The sequence below is a fragment of the Onychomys torridus genome, chromosome 1 (genome assembly GCF_903995425.1).
Source record: "Onychomys torridus chromosome 1, mOncTor1.1, whole genome shotgun sequence".
In the NCBI taxonomy this organism is placed as follows: Eukaryota; Metazoa; Chordata; class Mammalia; order Rodentia; family Cricetidae; genus Onychomys; species Onychomys torridus.
Genome location: NC_050443.1, coordinates 83,343,892 through 83,363,898, shown reverse-complemented (window position 1 = coordinate 83,363,898; position 20,007 = coordinate 83,343,892). Strand labels below are relative to the sequence as shown.

The window sequence follows — 20,007 nt, the reverse complement described above, 5'->3', positions numbered from 1 at the left end:
CAGGCGGTTATCCTGCAAGCATCCTGTTAGCACAGCAATGATGGGCTAACTTTCTGGTATGGGGTGTGGGGGCAGAGTGCAGTATTTTCCACTGAATCTACAATTAACAGAGCTAGTGGGGGGGGGCCTTGTTTCCCTTACAATGGCCTTTCATTCCCCCTTTTTTGTGCTGACCTTTAATCCTAAAGGTCATTCCCTGGTATAGGCTGATATCTTTGTCTTAGGACCATCATTTTAACCCCGTCTACTTGGGAACGGACAAAGCCTGAAATCCGATTTAGGACATATAGTCCAATCATTAGTACTAGGAGCAGAACAATTAAAGGCCCAGTGAGGGCTGAAAGCAGGGTGGTCATCCAGGGTGACTTTTCATACCACCCCTCTAACCAGCTTTGGGAGCCTCGTAGGGATTTTTCCCTTGCATCCAGTCTCTCCCTGAGATTTTTCATTGATTCCCTTACTACACCTGTATGATCCGTGTAGAAGCAACAGTTTTCCTTCAGGGCAGCACACAGACCACCTTCCTTTAAGAACAGTAAGTCCAGTTCTCGTCTATTTTGCAGGACCACTTCCGATAGCGAAGTTAAAGACTTTTCTAGGGCAGTAACGGAGGTCTCGATTGCTCCCAGGTCTTGTTGGACTGCCGCTTCTAGGATCCCCAACTGCCTAGGGCCTTCAATTAATGCTGCTGCTCTGGTTCCTACCCCGGCTAGCACTCCTGCTCCTAGCAACACAGCTAGGGTGGCACTGACAGGTTCTCTGGGGAACCTAGTCCTGCCCACAAAATGCTCCTCGAACTCTTCAGCTGGGTAATAGACTAGCCTTGGGTAGATTCGGACAAGACACAGAAGTCTCTAAACTGGTTGAAACTGGCAACTGAGACACACGGGTGAGTCCTGTACTGCATGCCCAATATAGGCCGAGGGCCGGGACAAGGAAGAGGGACCCATTTGTGGTTGTTATGTTCTCTGTGCGGGCACAGAGGGGTCTCCCCGAGGTAGGGGTACGTCCTAGACAGGTTCCCAGGACAGTCACTTCGGGTAAAGTTAACATATGCTTGGTCCCCCAATCACAGCTAGCCGAGGTGTTGTAAGTGAAACTTTCATTCATAGCCATCCCCTCATAATAAGGAGGGCTGAGCTGAAGGCAGATCCAGCAGGACTCAGTGAGATTGGGATAGGTTGAATTCAAAGCCTGATATCCTCCTTTGATTAAGTTTATAAGTCTTTCTCCTGTCCCTAGGCCTGGGGGAGTTGTTGGAGGGCCTGAAATGTTTTTCGGGGGTGAGGGGCGAATCTCAGGCTGATAGATTTTAGGCGTGGGCCCCTTTTGGTCCGGAAGGACCGAGTTTGGGCCAATAGCTGGGCGTACTAGTATATTATCCTTGCTTAGCCTTATCTTAAAGAGAAGCCCAAAATCATGTCCGGGAGCATAGAATCTCAAACCCCAGGTCTGACCTTTGTACCATTCAGCTAGAGATGTGGATTTTTTTCCTTCAGTAGTGAAGGTTATGTTTAGTACGTTACACAGGGAGGTGTTCTGGCATCCCATGACGTGCTTACCCTTAGGTGCAAGGTCATCTGGGTGGCAAGGATGATGAACCGGATAAGGGCCCCTGGCCGGTTCAGGATAAGTGATGTTTCACCCTACTCGGATCCAATCCCATGTAGAGCTAGGTTTCCAATATGTGGTTCCAGTGGTTTCGCATCCCCAAGCCTTACAGTATAGGGATTCTGGTCCCCCGCACCTATGAATCTCCCCTCTTTTTCTACCATCTTGGGGGCATACATAGAATGACAAATAATTGAGGAGGCATCTCCTCCGGGGGGGTTGCACATCCCTGAGGCCTGCCATCATGCATTCTCCCTTCACTTGTTATGGGGAGTTCGCTACTGGGTTCCTTCCCCTGCAAGTCCCAGGTGTCTAGTCCGGCTGCTAACTGATAGATATCTGGCTGGAGTGTAGGCCACCAGGTTCCCAGCAGGTAGTCCGCGCTAGACACTGTCCACACCATATCTCCCGTCCCAGATATCACTTGCCAAGTTTGTGGTTGTGGCCGGTGGGGGTTTGTCTGGCCAGCTTCTGCACCTAATGCAGAGCTTGAGGGGATGCTCAGTCCACTCCACAGTCCAGTCCAAATCAGCATCCAGGTCAGGGGCAGGGGCAGGTTTGAGATGGGAGCCATGAATCCAGGCAGCAATCCCGTCCACCTTGACTGACGTCGGGGTGGTCAGCAGGACTTGGTATGGTTCCTTCCACCGGGGTTCCAAAGTCTGATGCTGGTGTCTGCGGACGTATACGAAGTCCCCCACGTGGTACTGATGGGCAGTGCTGTCCCCGCCAGGTTGGTACACAGCAGAGAGTTGCTTCCACAGTGTATGCTGGACAGATGCTAAGGCTTGCAGCCTGTCAGACAGAGGGGAAGGCATGATTTCTCCTTGCTGGATGGTTAGGTTCTTAACTGGGGGTGCACACCCAAAGAGCAGTTCAAAGGGGGTAAGACCCATGAAGGAAGGGGTATTTCTAGTTCTAAAGAGGGCATACAGTAGGAGCATCGTCCAATGTCTAGAGCCAGTCTCCATGGTCAATTTGGTTAAGGTCTCCTTAATGGTCCTGTTGGTTCTTTCTAGCTGTCCTGAGCTCTGGGGTCTGTATGCACAATGCAGCTTCCAATCAATCCCCAGTACCTTTGCCAGTCCCTGACTTACCTGGGCCACGAACGCTGGGCCATTATCTGAACCAATTACCTGAGGCAGTCCAAATCTTGGGAAGATTTCTTCCAGGATTTACTTAGTGACTATTGCGGCAGTCTCCTTTTTGGTGGGGTAGGCTTCTACCCATCCTGTAAAGGTATCTACAAACACTAGCAGGTACTTTAGGCCATACTTAGCTGGCTTTACTTCGGTGAAGTCTACTTCCCAATGCTGGCCAGGGCGGGTTCCTCGTAGTCTTTTTCCAGGAGCCAGTTTCCCAGGATATGCATTTACCTGCTGGCAGGCCCGGCAAGCAGCTACCACCTTCTCTGCCATTTGTTTCTTCTTAGATGGGGAGAGGGTCTTATCTTCTCTAGTCAGCTGGATCAATTTTCTGCTGCCCAGATGGGTTAATTTGTGGATCCTTTCCAGAGTGTCTTTCAGAAGTTCCGGGGGTGGAGCCTCTTCAGGAGCTAGATCCTCCAGAGTCGAGGCGTGGATGGCCAGGCTCCTTGGATCCTGGAGGGCAGCTTCCTTTGCCTCTTGATCGGCCTTCCTGTTTCCCGCTGCAAATCAGGAAGGGCGAGGGCAGGTGCCGACAGGAGTGCCTTATTCAGCATCTCGAACGCTGTCTGGTGTTCCTCTTGCCAAACAAAGGGGTTCTTTTCCTTGAGTAAGGGGGAAAACGGCTCAGTTATGGCGGCAAATCCTGGGATCCATAGGCGACAGAACCCTGCCGCACCTAGGAACTCCCACAGTTGACAGCGATCCGATGGGGCCGGGATGTTGGCCACCGTTTTCTTTCAGGCGTCCGTCAGCCATCTTTTTCCTCCTTCAAGAGAGTAGCCGAGAAAGATGACTCGGTTCTGGCAAATTTGTGCCTTCTTGGCGGATGCTCTATATCCCAATTTTGCCAAGGTACCCAGCAGTTTCTCTGTCCCCCGCCTACAGGCATCTCGATTGTCAGTTGCCAGTAGGAGGTCATCAACATATTGGAGGAGAGTGACCTCGGGGGTTGTCTCTCGGAACTCTCGGAGGTCCCGATGCAAGGCCTCATTGAAGATGGTTGGAGAGTTCTTGAATCCCTGTGGGAGCCTGGTCCAAGTTAACTGCCCTGTTCTCCCTTTCTCGGGGTCTGACCATTCAAAGGCAAAAAGTTTCTGAGAGTCCAGGTGAAGGGGCAGGCAGAAGAAAGCATCCTTCAGGTCTAAAACTGTGTACCAATTTTGTTCTGGGGGCAGCGTACTTAGAAGGTTGTAGGGGTTGGGCACTGTGGGGTGTATGTCCATTACTCGAGTGTTTACTTCCCGTAGGTCTTGGACGGGTCTATAGTCATTATTTCCCAGCTTCCTTACCGGCAGGAGCGGAGTATTCCAATCCGATTGGCATGGTCTTAGTATGCCAAGTTCTAGGAATCGTTCTATGTGGGGTTTAATGCCCTCTCTGGCCTCTTGGCTGAGGGGGTATTGTCTTACCCGAGCCGGAACTTCTGTGGGTTTTAAGGTGACCACAACGGGTGGCTGTTCTACTACCAGTCCAGGTCCCCCCATCTCTGCCCAAGCCTCCGGGAACCTGTGGGTCCATTCTTCATTTCCCAGTCCTGTGGGGACCATGGTCAGTTGGGCCGCGGGGATGGTGGTCCCATACAGTCGATATTCCTCTGCTGCTGGGAGTTCTAGAGTGAGGAGGCGGAGGTCCCCAACCATGGGATGGGCAAACTTTAATTCAGGTCCTTGGGCAGTGAAAGTTATTTGGGCTCCTAATTTTGTCAGGAGATCCCTCCCCAGGAGAGGTGCGGGACAGTCAGGGAGGACCAGAAAAGAATGTTGCACAGTACCTTTCCCCAAGTTGACTGTTCTCTGAGTGGTCCAGGGTCTCTCTCTACTCCCATTGGCCCCTTAGACTAGAGACTTGCGGGAAGATAGTGGCCCGAGTGGTTGTTGTATTGCTGAAAAGACTGCCCTCGTATCTACTTCAAAGTCGACTGGGTTCCCCTCCACTTCAAAGGTTACCTGGAGCTCAGGGAGGGGTTCCAAACCCTGACTTCCTCAGTCCTCAAGGGCCAAGACTGACCGGCCTCGTCCTTTTTTTTTTTGGCGGGGGGCACTCTCAGGCCCAATGACCCTCTTCCTTGCAGTATGCACATTGGTTAGGCTTTAAAGGCGGGCGACCTCCTCTGCCTCGAGGCCCTGAGTTGTCCTTCACTGCCACTGCCAGGATCCGTGATAAATTTCGATTTTGTCGCTTCTCTCTTTGTTTTTCCTTTTCTTCTCTCTCTTTTTCTAACCTAGCTTCTTTTTCCTCTGCAGTTTCTCTTTTATAATAAACCTTTTCTGCTTCCTTGACTAAATCTCTCAAACTCAGTCCCTGCAAACCGTCTAATCTCTGTAACTTGCGTCTTATGTCTGCAGCTGACTGTCCTATAAAGGCCATCACTACCGCCCCCTTCTGTTCTTCAGACTGTGGATCGAAAGGCGTATACCTCCTGTATGCTTCCATGAGCCTTTCAAGGAAGGCAGAGGGGGTTTCGTCAGGCCCTTGGAGAACCTCACCTACCTTAGCCAAATTAGTGGGCCTTCTGGCTGCTGCACAGAGACCAGCCATTAGAGTCTGGCGATAGAGGGACAGATGCTCCCTACCTTCCAGGGTATTTGGGTCCCAGGTTGGTCGTCTTAATGGGAAGCGCTCATCAATCAGGGTGGGGAGTTGAGTCGGTCGCCCATCTGGCCCAGGGACTAGTTTCCTGGCTTCCAGGAGAATGTGCTCTCTCTCTTCCATAGTGAAGAGGATCCCCAGGAGCTGCTGGCAATCGTCCCAAGTAGGTTGGTGGGAATACATGATGGAATCTAAGAGACCTGTTAATCTGGAGGGGTCCTCAGAAAATGGAAGGTTATTATTTTTCCAGTTATACAAGTCAGAGGAGGAAAAGGGCCAGTATTGGAGAGCGGGCATGTCACCCCCGGCCCCATCATCGACTGTTCCCCCAATGGGGTGCAAAGGCAGTGTGATAGCCGGGGTGCCTCATCTGGGGGCCTTGCTCTCCTCTGGCGGGTTCCCTGTGCTGGACCCGACGGGGAGACCAAGACAGACTCGGGCCCAGTCTCTGCCGGAGGTTGTGGTTCGGGCCAATAGGGAGGCGGCCGTGGCGGTGGTGGGAAGTCTAAGGCAAATGAAATGAGGTCATTCTGATTCAGGTAAGGGGGGTTGAGGAGGGGATGGAGTCGGTAATGGAGTCGATTGGGAAGGTTTGGTCACGAGAATCGGAGCAGAAGTAAGTGAAGGTGCTGTAGGAGCAGTCAGGAAGGGTCGGACCCACTTAGGAGGGTCAGTCACCAGATCCTCCCATACCCAAATGTAGGCCTGCTGTTCCGGGTGTCCATGCGAACCTGGAATGAAAATCTTTTGTTTGACTGCCCTAATTATATTAAGATCAAAAGTACCATCTACTGGCCACCCGACACTGAAGGTAGGCCATTCAGACGAACAGAAAGTCTGCCACTTTCCCTTCCTCACCCGAACCGCCAGGTTCGACGCGCGGTCTGTCACTGCCGACCAGTGAGAGAGGGTTAGGGACAAAGGGGTGGAGGAAGACTGTCCCATTCCAAACAAGTAGAAACAGACACAGAAGGACACAAAAATCGAGACATAACACACAAACAAGACAAGCCGGCAAAATGGTAGGGAAAATGAAACCAAAAGATTGTCTATTGGCCTGGGCCATCTGAAAAATCTCCTAGACAAAAGGGAATCAGACGGGGCCCCTGTCTCAGGGTCCCCACACTCCAGAGCATCCTCCAGAGCTGCAGCCTGTGTGTTCAGGACACGTCTGTCCCCCACCGTCCAAGGGTCCTCACGGGCCGCTTGAACAGCTGCTTCCCTGCCGACTCACCACTGTCCTTACCAATCTTGGTGGGACCTCCAAATGTTAGGGTCGGCGTCCAAAACAGAGAGCTTCACTCCGATATCGGGTCACAAAAGAAGCTTTATTTAGCACGAGGTCGTGGGTCACCAGCATGAGAAAAAGCTGGCGACCCTGAGTCTATGGCTTGCAGGCCTTTTATGAGGCGGTTCTATCAGGGCGGGGGAGCGGGGTCATCCAGAGTGCAGACATCTGGAGGCCAGATGTCTCCACAGTCTTTCTCAGAGTCTGGGTGGGTAAATGAATTCCAAGCTTATCTTGCAAGGGGTTATTTTGCAAGCATTCTTCTCAAGCAATTTATCTTGCAAGCACAACCGCAGGTGGTTATCCTGCAAGCATCCTGTTAGCACAGCATGATGGGCTAACTTTCTGGTATGGGGTGTGGGGGCAGAGTGCAGTATTTTCCACTGAATCTACAATTAGCAGAGCTAGTGGGGGGGGCTTGTTTCCCTTACAATGGCCTTTCAGTGTCTGTTTTGTGTCTTTCTGGCTGTGACTGTAAGAAACGATTATTGAGATTGAGTCCAGAACCTGGCATGATGGTGTTCATGCAATTCCAGCACTCAGGAGGCTGAGACAGGAAGGCTGCTGTGCATCTGAGGCCAGGATAGTGACAGAGGTAGATCCTGCTCTGTTTTGTTTTGATTTTAAACAGGAATGTGCCAGGTTTGGGATGAGGTAGTTAGTTCAAGGGGACATTGTGAGGGATTTCTGGGCAATAAAGAATTAATTTGGAGTTGGATTGCCATGAATAGAGAGACAGAGAGTGCACCGTGATTGGGGTTCCCAGGAAAGTTCAGGCCCCAGCACAAGAGAAGCCTGAATGGAGGGATGTCCAGAGCATCAGGGTCTCTGTGAGAAGAACAGGACTCTTCTTATACTGTAGGATGGGGATTGAGGTTCACAGCAGGAGCCTGCAGCCAGGTTCTCAGATTTCCAGACATGTGACTCAGGACAGGGCCCCTTCTCATGAAAACTCACTTAGGTTAGTATGGCACCTGCAAGACAGCTACTGGGGACTTACTTTGAGTGGAGTTCCATCTTGTCTATCTGTCTGTGACACTTACAGGGCAGCATGTAGATTAGAGATACTAGCAATACATGCTGGCAGAGTATTGGAATTCAGAGAACTGAGTTAGATTCTCAGCTCCACAAAAAAAAAAAAAAAAAAAAAAAAGAGTGGGCACTTTAGCTGGGTGGTGGTGGCGCTCGCCTGTAATCCCAGCACTCGGGAGGCAGAGGCAGGTATATCTCTGTGAGTTCAAGACCAGCCTGGTCTACAAAGGGAGTTCCAGGACAGCCTCCAAAGCTACAGAGAAACACTGTCTCGAAAAACCCAAAAAAAAAAAAAAAAAAAAATTAGAATACCTGGGGCCAGGCTGGAGAGATGGCTCAGAGGTTAAGAGCACCGACTGCTCTTCCAGAGGTCCTGAGTTCAATTCCCAGCACCCACATGGTGGCTCACAACCATCTGTAATGAGATCTGGCATCCTCTTCTGTATATATAATAAATAAATCTTAAAAAAAAAAAAAAAAAAAAGAGGCATGACTCATGTCCACAGGCCAGATTTCCTGTCGTTAAGCAGTCAATTCTTCTATTCAAATGATATAAGGATTGAACACATCCCAGTAGGATTCTGGGCAGATTGATATGGAAATTGACAACTGTCTCAAATGGGAGGGGACTGTAGTGCAAACAGGCTCTCTTCATGCTGTCTAAAAAGACTATCTCCTGGCAAGACACAAAGTAACTACAAAGATTAAAATAATCACTCTGCAGTAAAGAAACACAGCAGACAATGTAACAACTAATTAACTAATTTAACCAACACCACCAGGAGTAGACATTGGTATTATCCACCTCCTGCTCTGCTGAATTGAGGAAGTCACAGCATCTCTTTAAAAAAAAAAAAGAATACCTGGGGCCCATCAGTTATGAGCACTGACCGCTCTTCCAGAGGACACAGTTCAATTCCCAGCACCCACATGGCAGCTCACTGGCTGTAATGTAAGATCTGGCACACTCACACAGACATACATAGCCTTTCCTCTGTGTAAAATAAATATCAATGTGTACAGTGCACATGAGAACAACCCACATGTGTGGCACTTCTCAACAACAGTGTGACCAGAGCTGTGCTCTCCTGGTCACCTTCATTCTTTTCACTGAGGTTGGAGGCAGAGCAGACCTGAGTCCAAGTCAAATCACTGCACAGAGATGGGATGGAATGATATCTGCAGAGAAAGTTCATGAAGAGCTACATGGTTGTTTAATTCCCCAAAAAGCTGGGCCTCCTCCTCCCCACCCCCACTTAAAAAGCCCTTCTCCACCTGGTTCATCCCTACCACTTCCTATCTATCAGCTGGTTGCTGACTCAGCCTCCTGACTGAAGGTTAATTTTATCTAATCAGACAAATGTAACACAGCTTTGCATCGTTAAACAAATGTTCCGGAGCATAAACAAAAGTAACACATCTTAACACAATATTCTACCACAGTTTGAGAAATTATTCAAAATTCTTTTTATTTGATTTTCCATTTTTATGTGTTCAGATGATTGTGCCTGCAAGTAAGGTCCTTGATCATATTCATAACAGCAATGTGAAGTCCTCGTCCTGTGCTTCAGCTGTATTGCATTTCTGAGGAACTACTGCAATAAGGTTGCTGGGTGCCAGGAGAGATTGATTGTGTTCCTATGCTGGCGTCTAGGTATCTGGGATTGGGATAGTTGTATTCTAGGTGCTGATACAGGATGTTGTCTTTGTTGGGTGGGTGTTTTGTTCCTTGATTTCTGTTGTCCTCTCTCGATCTTAGGAGAGTGTGCTGGGTGGAGGTTGCCTGGTAGGGAGTGCTTCTTAGTCTCTGCTAGGAGTGGCCACTGGGGGTCCCAGGTAGAGCTTGTTTCTAGGTACTGGGAGTTGGCTGGAAGGAATGGGGATGGACTAGAGGTTGGGGTGAGAGATGGAGATGGGGATGGGTATAGGGATAGCTGAGAGGGTCTACTGGGAGGAGGAAAGCTGGGTTTGCCACAAGGATCTTCTGAGTCTCCAGATAATGACAAATGGCATGCACTTGGTCTGGCCTGGGATGAGGCTGGGGACCAGAAATGGGGAGCAAGAAGAAGAATGAAGACTGTTCACCTGGTTCTCAGTCTATTTGGCCAGCTGGTTCCCAGATAGAGAGTGACTCTGAGTATTGACAGCTGACACAAAAAGATAGGGTGAGGAAGGCTGGGCCTTGGAGGGTATGAGGAATCTCTGGGTAATGAGGGCAGAGAGGAAGGAGTGGCCAGCAGGTAGAGAAGACTGAGGAATGGGAACCGGGGGACAGGAAGGAGAGTGAAGATGGCCTACCTGATTCCCAGTCCAGCATGGCCAGCATGTTCCCAGGACAAGGGTGCCTCTGTTGTTGTTGGCTGAAACAAAGGGATGAGGTGAGGGTCAGGTCCTAAGAAATCCTTTTCCCGAAGTCCAGCATTTAGACAAAAGCCTGCATCTCCTCAGGGACTTGAAGGAAGTTCCTACTTGCTAAAATGAGTCATTCTCCTATCTCTGGCAAAAAAGGACATGTGTCTCTTTCATACATACATGACTGCTGTGCCTATCAGCATACCAAAGTGCGTGCTAGCCTCTGGGCCCTCTCAGAAAGGACATGCAGAGTCATCCTGGCTGGCATTATCCTACCCTCTACCCTCAACCACTCCAGTCCAGGGGCTTCCCTTCCCTTCCCCCAGCTCTCTTTTCTGCATGATCCTGACATGTCAGCCGTGGGCTCTCTTGGTCCCCTTGCCCTCTCTTCTCTTCTCTTCTGTCTCTTCTCTTCCTCTCTTGCTCTCCCCCCAACACTGCCTCTTTCTCCTCTCATGGCCCAGTTCAGTCTGCTGGCCATGCTCAGCCCACTCTTTTTCCTCCCTGCTATGGATTCTCCCAGATGCCTGTGGCTGTACTTTCTCTCATATCTGTAACAAAATCCTTCTCCTCGGGGTTGGGGATTTAGCTCAGTGGTAGAGTGCTTGTCTAGCAAGCACAAGGCCCTGGGTTCGGTCCTCAGCTCCAGATTTAAAAATAAAAGGAAAAAATCCTTCCCCTCAACTATACCTTGGAGCAGTCATGTCCTCATTTTCATCCAGTGAGCACCATGTTTGGTTTTAAGAAGGAGAATAACTGGATTATAAAGCCACAGGGTTGTTTGTTTGTTTGTTTTGTTTTGTTTTTCGAGACAGGGTTTCTTTGTGTAGCTTTGAAGCCTGTACTGGAACTTACTCTGTAGCCCAGGCTGGCCTCAAACTCACAGAGATCCATCTGCCTCTGCCTCTCAAGTGCTGGGATTAAAGTCGTGCACCACCACTGCTCAGCTAAATCCATTTTTATGTGTAATAAAATATAAGTATTTAACTTCCTAGGTCTCCAGTGTTTTTTGATTAATATTTCTTTCATAATTTGGTTTTATAGGAAATCCTTTCTTCTGTTTGAAGTAAATATAATGTGTAATGTGCACAGTTAGAATCATACACATGACTGGCACTTCTCAACACCAGTGTGACCAGTGATGTGCTCACCTGGTCACCTTCAGCCTTTCCACTGAATCGGAAGTGTAAACCAGAAGAAGAAAATCTCTGTGCACAGAAGGAGGGTAGAACTGAGTCTGCAGAGAATTTCAATCTGACCTAGATGCTTGTCTGTGTATTTTATCATTTAATTTCTGCCTTTCCTGCAGGAGTCCAGAACCAGTGGGGATCAGGTACAAATAGGAGGTATGAAGTAGGTGAGGGAAGGGGACTGACATGATCTGAGGGTGAATCAGGATGTGTCCCCATTCACAGAAAATAGGTTCCATCTTATATACTCTGTGATTGCATTATAGTTTAGCCATAAGCAATAGTGAAAGCATACTTAATGATTCTAAAATGAAGCCAGGCAGTGGTGGCACACACCTTTAATCCCAGCACTTAGGAGGCAGAGCCAGGCAGATCTCTGTGAGTTCGAGGCCAGCCTGGGCTACCAAGTGAGTTCCAGGAAAAGGTGCAGACAGAGCTACAAAGAGATACCCTGTCTCAAAAAACCAAAAAAAAAAAAAAAAAAAAGATTCTAAAATGAAAATGGTCATCAATGTCATTACAGCATTTTTATTGAAGCAAGAGGCAATAAATGTAGTGAGAATCTAAGTGCCTACTGTCCTCTGAGGTTCAGTAACCCCTCTGGTGTAGTGGATATCTGTTCTACCAATGACTTTGAAGTACAGCCCCTAGAGATGTAGCAGGTAACCGCTCTACCCACCTATGACCTTGAAGTACCTGCTCTTGGGGCATGGCCTTGGGGCTACCCTTAATACCTGGGACACACATTCCCCCCTCTTCTCTGCCTCCTGGTCTGAGATGGTGGGGATTGACTCAGGTGGCAGAACACTGTGGGACTGTACCTCAGCCTTCCAGGACCCCGCGACAATTCTTGTGTTCTATTTAGTGCATTTTCTTTCCTAATAAATTCCTTTTACCCTTTAAACAGCCCCTGCTATATTTCTTGCTCTACTCCAGGTGTCTCTTACACTTTCTCTCGTACAAGCTCATCCTTTGTGGTCGGAGGGGTCAGATATTGAGTCCTGAGAAACAAACCCTAAGAGTGATTTTTATTCCTCAAGGGGAATGATTTAGTGTTTGTACCATGTAGCAGAACAAGCACTGAGCTGTTTCCTAATTGCATTCCTTTGTGTCACAGTCTTTTTTTTAAAGATTTATTTATTTATTTATTTATTTATTTATTTATTTATTTATTTATTTATTATGTACACAGAAGAGGGTGCCAGATCTCATTACAGTTGGTTGTGAGCCATCATGTGGGTGCAGGGAATTGAACTCAGGACCTTTGGAGTTGGCTCTCTTAACCTCTGAGCCATCTCTCCAGCCCTGTGTCATAGTCTTATAATATGGGCCTGTTCCCCTCATAAGCTCCCAAAAGGGAACATCCTCACATCTTATACTTTTTTCATTATACCATACCAATTCCTTCAGTGTATGCTCCTGTATAAGCAGAGCAGGATCAAGCCAGTCTAACTAACTTCTTCTTCTTCTTCTTCTTCTTCTTCTTCTTCTTCTTCTTCTTCTTCTTCTTCTTCTTCTTCTCCTTCTCCTCCTCCTCCTCCTCCTCCTCCTCCTCCTCCTCCTCCTCCTCCTTCTCCTTCTTATTTTTAATAATTTATGTATTTTGTATGTATTGGTGTTTTGCCTACATGTATGTCTTTTTGAGGGTATCAGAATTTGGAGTTACAGATAGTTGTGAACTGTCATGTGGGTGCTATGTTTGAACCCAGGTCCTCTGGAAGAGCAGTTGGGACTCTTAACTGCTTAGCCATCTTTCCAGCCCCAGTCTAACTTCTTAACAGAATCTGCTCACTGTGGGGCAGAGGAGATCTTGCCCTCCATCCAGTAAGCCACTAATTGTGGGCACTATTCTCTACTTGTTAACTGAACTCTTGGCCTTAAGACTGCTGAGAAGAATGACCTGTTGTTCTTGTCTCTGTTTTTTGATCCTCAGCCCCTTACTGGGACATGGTAAAAGGATGGTGGTAACAAGGACATTAATGTTGCGGTAAGGAACACAATAAGGACCCCTGTGTGGGATGTGAGCAGAGTTATCATGCTAAACAGTTCCAAGGTGGCAGGGGATGTTTCCAAAGTACCATTTTGTTTAAAGAGACTTCTGTTGTAAATAGTCTCATCCTTCACCAAAGTTCACACAAAATTTCCCAAAGGAAAAGACATAAAGAAACTCCCATAACACAGTGAGAATCACTAAAAATGGAAAAAAAAAAAAAGGAGTTCTGATCTGCATGGTCAGCTGATTGAATTTTGTCAAGCAGCAGTGATCACCATGTTGTCCATGCCACTTTCCCCAGCAGTTCTGAGCTACAGGGAAATTGGATTGGATACTTTCTCTGTCTCAAAAATGCTTACACATGGGTTTTCGTGGTTTCCTCTTCAATCTGTTACTAATGTGCTAGTCTGCTGGGGCTATGATAAAAAATGAGCAGCAAAATACTGCAAACAAGATTTTTGTTTTTGTTTTTGTACACAGGGGTTCTCTGTGTGGCCCTGGCTATCCTAGAACTCACTCTGTAGACCAGGCTGGCCTCATACTCAGAAATCTGCCTGCCTCTGCCTCTCAAGTGGTGGGGTTAAAATCCTGAATCACTACCTCCCAGCACAAACCAGGTCATTTAAACAACACAAATTTATGTTTTTCTGATATTACAGCCAGAGAATCCAAAATCAACTTTCAATCAATTATTTTTTCCAGCTACATCTTCCATTATTTTATGTAAGTCATCCATAAAGGATGATCACTTAGTGTCTTGAGCCTTCTTGTAAACCTGAAATGTAGGTAACCAGGTATTAAATAAGTCCCTGAAACTCCTGGCATTGCTTTCCAGAAAACCACCTGCTGCTACCTTTCATTCTACATGAAAGGGCTGATGGGAACAGAAGGATTTTCAATAAAGAGTGAGCTCAGGCACTGGGGTGGCAGAGCCAGGCGGATCTCTGTGAGTTCAAGGCTAGCCTGGTCTACAAAACGAGTTTCAGAAAAGGCTCCAAAGCTACACAGAGAAACCCTGTCTCGAAAACCAAAAAAAAAAAAAAAAAAAAAAAAAAAAAATAGTGAGCTCAGGGCAGAGAGAATTGCAAGTAGAGCCCATTCACCTGTTACGGATTTGACGTGATCACATGCCATTCCCAAGGCTGTACTGTTACTGTTAGGAACCAAGTTCTCCCCCAGCCCAACTTCAGCAACTCTGCCCCAGCAGCCATGTCATCACCAGCCACCAAATGGGACACCTTTCCACTGTCCCCACAAGTCACTACCCTTTACAAAAGCCCAGGCCATCACTGCCTCCTCCCCACCCTCTCCTTCTCCTGTCCTGGCTCAGAGGTTATCTCCCTGCCCCCATAAATCTCTTGCATGAGGTCTGTTAAATGGTGTGATCTCTGCGACATTCCTTGGCCAAGATCTGCCAAGATACTCCTCAGCCACAAAACCCTAACAGTTGTATCATCTGTCAGGGAAGGGGTTGTGAGTTGAGGGAATACCTGAGGCTTCTAAGAATACATGTCCAGCCATGGAGGCCACTTTGACCAAATCCTCACTGTGCTGGAGCATCACGAGGATACACTGAATACCAAAAACCAGCACAGTCCTGGACATCACTATGGCCTCAGGTGACAGCGCAGGTTATTCTCATCAGGTTAAGGTAACAGAATTTTCCCAAGTTCCAGCCCTGACAAAATTCTTCCCCGAGTCCTGAGGGAGATGCCAGGTCAGGTGTGGGGTATCTTAGGGAAAGGAATCTATGTACACTATGCTCTTTTCCCCGTTTACTTTATTCCTTTATGACAAAACTCTATCTATACAGCTTCAGACCCGTCCTGAGTTTCAGTTCCTCTTTGTACCTACTTTTTCTGTTCCCTCATATCCCTGGTAATAACCAAGCCCTTATGCTTTTTGTCTCATCTTCGTCCTCTGTTCCTTTGTCCTCCATCTACCCTTCCTGGCTCCTTACCCCTGGCCCTGATAAACTCTTTACAAGAGATTTGCCTTACCCTCCACAGAATCTCTGTCTTCCTCTTTTTTCTCTGGCCTCATGGTTCTGTGTCTGCCTCTGGAATTCTGCTCCAGTCCTTACTTCTCCTGGTTTTGCAAAAAAAAACCCTATTCCTTGGTCAATCTCTCTGACATCCCCTTAGGCCTGAAGGAAGGGGATGGTCTAAGTTTCATTTGCACAAGAAGCAAATCTATGCATCTCGGCAGCGGTGGGGGTAGTTACCCACCAGTTCAGCAGGTCTGAGAAGTTGAAGTTTGCCAAATGGCCTGGTAACATATAGGTCCACAAGAAATTCATAGCAAGGCACAGCTGAGTATTAAAGCTGTATAACACCAAATGTATAGCTTTAATACACAGTTGAATCTCTATAACATATTCTTGTGGCCCTCAAGAATCAGGCTGTTCCACAACATTCTCGTGTCTCTAGTACTGCCTCTCTTCACATTACCCAGAACAAAAACCAAGAAAACAAAACAAAACAAAAAACCCTGGTTTGTAGTGTTTTGCTACTAATTTTTTATCATAGCCCCAGCAGACTAGCACATTAATAGCAGATCATAAAGAGGAACCCATGAAAGCCCATGGCTTGCTATGCCCAGATTTCGTGGACCCCCAAAAGACCACCACGGAGACTGAATCCCGTATGTCAGAAAAAAGCAAAGAGCCTTTCTTTCAAGCTCTGGGGCTTGTCCCCTCTCTTTCCCACTCTTTGGTGAGCACAGAGCCCTGAGTCCCAGCAGGCTGGGGCTTTTATCATAGCAGAGGTTGGGGTGAGGAGATTTCCAGGGTCTGGAAAATTTGGCTGACAAATGTCTGTGGGCATCTGTAAAACAAAAACAAGTTCCTAAACAGCAGGAAGCAATTCTAAGAAAACGACGCCCCTTCTCCCTAAGGTTTCATATTTCTCAGGGTTACTGATGATGATTCTAGGGTTGGGGGTGGAAGAAACTATTAAACTCAGTACTCTCTTTAAGGAAAGAAAATACGTCTCAAAAAAAAAAGGGGGGGGGAGAAAAAAATGGAATGGATAGGTATAAGATATTATGGTAGACTATCATATACATTAGTAAACAAATTAAGTAAAATAGCAGCCTTAGATAATTTGCACTGTTATGAATTCTTTTTTTTTTTTTTTTTTTTTTGGTTTTTCTCAAGACAGGGTTTCTCTGTGTAGCTTTGCATTCTTTCCTGGAACTTGCTTTGGAGACCAGACTGGCCTCAAACTCACAAAGATCCACCTGCCTCTGCCTCCCAAGTGCTGGGATTAAAGGCGTGCGCCACCAACACCCGGCCTGTTATAAATTCTTATATGTTGATACAAATATAAACTTTTTATATTCCTCTTTAAGATAATTTGTATATTGATACAAATACAGAATTATGTTTGTTATAATGTACACATATTTTTACTCTTATTTGAAATATTGGTATATTGATACAAATATAGATTTATATCTGTCATACTGTATGTATGTATGTTCTACTTCTGTTTAAGATATTCTGTGTACTGATATATATTTAGGATTATTATCATATTGCATATTGTACTATACATTCCTACCTCTGTTAAAGATATTTTGTGTATTGTCACAATTTTAAAGTCATTGTCCTTTTACTGTACATTTGCTTACAGGCTGTTTGCCTTGTTTACATGAAGCCTTAGTCCTTAGGTTGTTTAGCTAGATAAGACTTATAGATTTATTGTCACCTATGCTTGTCATCTCTATAATTTATGTTAGGTTATCCAGATTTACAGATACATAGGTTGGATGGACAGGTAATCTTCAAACACTTTATGGACCTAGAGAATATGGCATTTAAATAACTCAGAATTCTGTTGACGTGAGGCAGCACCAATTTGATCACGAGAGAATGTTGGGCTTCTAAGACATTTCCATTTGGAAGTTTGTCTTCTTGGCACAAAATGGCCTACTGGGCAAAGAACTGCCCTTGCCTCAACTGCTGACAATACAAATGCTGTCCTTTATGGACAAGTGGGACACAAGGAAAGCGACCACTGTACTCTGCCAAGACAGGGTAAGATGGTCTTTCAGAATTCCTGCTTCTGAAAATGGTCTGTCAGATACTCTAGGACTGTAGCCAATTTGAATGCACCAACGATGCTGAGAAACATTAGGTGACTGTCCAGGCTGCCAGCTGTCTCTGTCTACTCTTGCAAGATTCTCAAAAGTTGCTTGTGTCCTTCTCCCATTTCTCAGGTATTATTATATTCCTTCTCAGGTCCTTGATGAGGTGGAAGACTAGCAGTTATAGTTACAACTTAGTATAATATAATATCTTAGATAGAATATATTAAGTATTAGACTCAGGTTCTTTAGGATAGGACACCTTTTGGAATAATCTTTGTAACATGCCACCTACCCATGCTCTAGACTTCTCTAGATTTTAGTATGTGTTTTTTGTTTATATTGTTTGCATTGATTGTAGTTCCAACTTATCTAGGTCATTATCCCTCATTACTCCTGGACAATATTTGATAACCATTTCTTTGTATATAGTCTTGTATTAGGCTAGAACCTTCTTATTTAGACAAAAGGGGGAGATGTAGTGGGTAGCCATTCCAGCCTTGGCCTGGAAGTTCCAACCACCACTGAGGCTTCAGTAATGGTCACGCCTACAAGGCAGGGCTGAGAGAGGACGCTGAAGACCCAGGATCAAAAGGAGAGGCTTCTCTTGGTTCCAGGACTCTGGACGTTGGAGGTAGACCTAGCAGAGTTCTCCAGAGAACACCGCCGGACTGCACCATCCCTTTCCCAGACCCTGCAACCCATCCCTTCATTTGTAAGCCACCCCACAAAATAAACTTCCCTTTTAACTACGTGGAGTGGCCTTAATAATTTCACCAATATAAGTGTGTACCAGACTCAGGGACATCTGACCACCTTATCTAATGGTTGGAATGTTTGGGATGTTCCCGATTCCTGAGTGGATCCCTGGGTGTTGTTAGCTTGTGGATTTTCCTGGACCTGGGTGTTGCCTGCCAGTAAGCCTGACTCAGAAGCTGTGTCTGGGCCCCTAAGCTTGTCGTGGCAGCTGTGTGGTTAAGCTGTCTTGAGGCCTCTCCACAGCTAAGTTGTGGAGAAAGTGAGAGGATCTGATCAAGTGTCCAATTTCCCAGCAGCTAAGAACTACTGGGGAAAGTGGCATGGACCACATGGTGACCACTGCTGCTTGACAAAATCCCATCATCTGACATGGCAGATCACAACTCTCCACTACCTTTTTACTTTCATTTTTAATGATTCTCACAGCCAGCTCTAGCTCCAGTCCAAAGAATTGGATATCCTCTTCTGATCTCCAAAGAAAAAACACCTATGTATATACAATAACAGGAAAAAAAACAAAAAAACAAAAAAACAAAAAAACCCAGGGGAAAAAAAGGTTTAAAAGGCAATACTTCTTTTCATCTTTTTTTCTATATATATTTAAAGCTGATTAATCTTATAGGTGTGAGGGGCCCTGATGAATACATGGGTTACTGGGGGTATATACTTTTGCATGAATGTATATAATTTATTGACTTGCACTGGCAAGTGAAAGGCTCAATCAGAGAGTGTGTCACTGTAGGGAACCCAGAATGGGATTCAAATGTCAACCATGATGTTGACAGTGGATGAATTTTTTTTTCTTTTGGTTCTTTTTCTTTTCTTTTTTAAAGATGTATTTATTTATTATATATACAGTGTTCTGTCTGAATGTATGCCTGCAGGCCAGAAGAGGGCACCAGATCTCATTACAGATGGTTGTGAGCCACCATGTGGTTGCTGGGTATTGAACTCAGGACCTTTGGAATAGCTGTCAGTGGTCTTAACCGCTGAGCCATCTCTCCAGCCCTCTTTTTCTTTCTTTCCTTTTTTTTTTTTTTTTTTTTTTTGAGACAGGGTTTCTCTGTGTAGCTTTGGCACCTTTCCTGGAATTCACTCTGTAGACCAGGCTGGCTTGGAGCTCACATAGATCCACCTGCCTCTACCTCCCCACCCATCACATATTTATCCTCTTATTTTTCCCCTCTCTTGACTTTCTGAACTGACTCCAAATTTGGAACACACATGTTACATGAAATTTATTATTAGAATTATAGAGAGATAAACTAGTCAAGATCAAGGACAAAAGACCAGCAGGAAACTGGAATGCACCGTGCTCTTCACACCATGTACATGTCATCACTAGGTTAAGCATGTTGGCAGGATTCACATTCTAAGTATTGTGCAGAGTCATGGGAAAAAAAATTTCCCTCATGTCTTTGCGTTTCTTCCACAGCCTTTAAATGATTTGCTTGAAGATCAGTCTAGAGACATTCCTCCACTTTCAGAAAACTGTTTGTCAAAGTAGTTAATGTAGTTAGAGCATGGTGGTAAAGATAGACACATTGAGAACACAAGAACGAGCCAGACGGCGGTGGCACACGCCTTTAATCCCAGCACTTGGGAGGCAGAAGCAGGCAGATTTCTATGTGTTCGAGGCCAGCTTGGTCTCCAAAGCAAGTTCCAGGGAAGGCACAAAGCTACACAGAGAAACTCTGTCACGAAAAACCAAAACAACAAACAAACAAAACCCTACCAGAACGTTTTAGGTAGAGAGCAGACAAGGCCTTGGTTAAAATTTGTTGGAGATAATGACCTAGTTCCTCATTCCTGTGATCCTGTACTCAGGGGTTTGAGGTAACCGTATTGCCAGAAATTGGAATCCATTCTAAACACTTATTGAGTTCCAGCCCAGTTTGAAATATAGAGTAGAACTCTGACTCAAAAACAATCCCCCTCAAAAAAACTTAAAATATT

General features: G+C 46.2%; 1 pseudogene; it reads right to left on the bottom strand.

Annotated features, from left to right (window-relative positions):
* Nucleotides 1-3,496: 3,496 nt before the first annotated feature.
* On the bottom strand, nt 3,497-6,293 carry LOC118576864 (annotated as a pseudogene).
* Nucleotides 6,294-20,007: the final 13,714 nt, after the last annotated feature.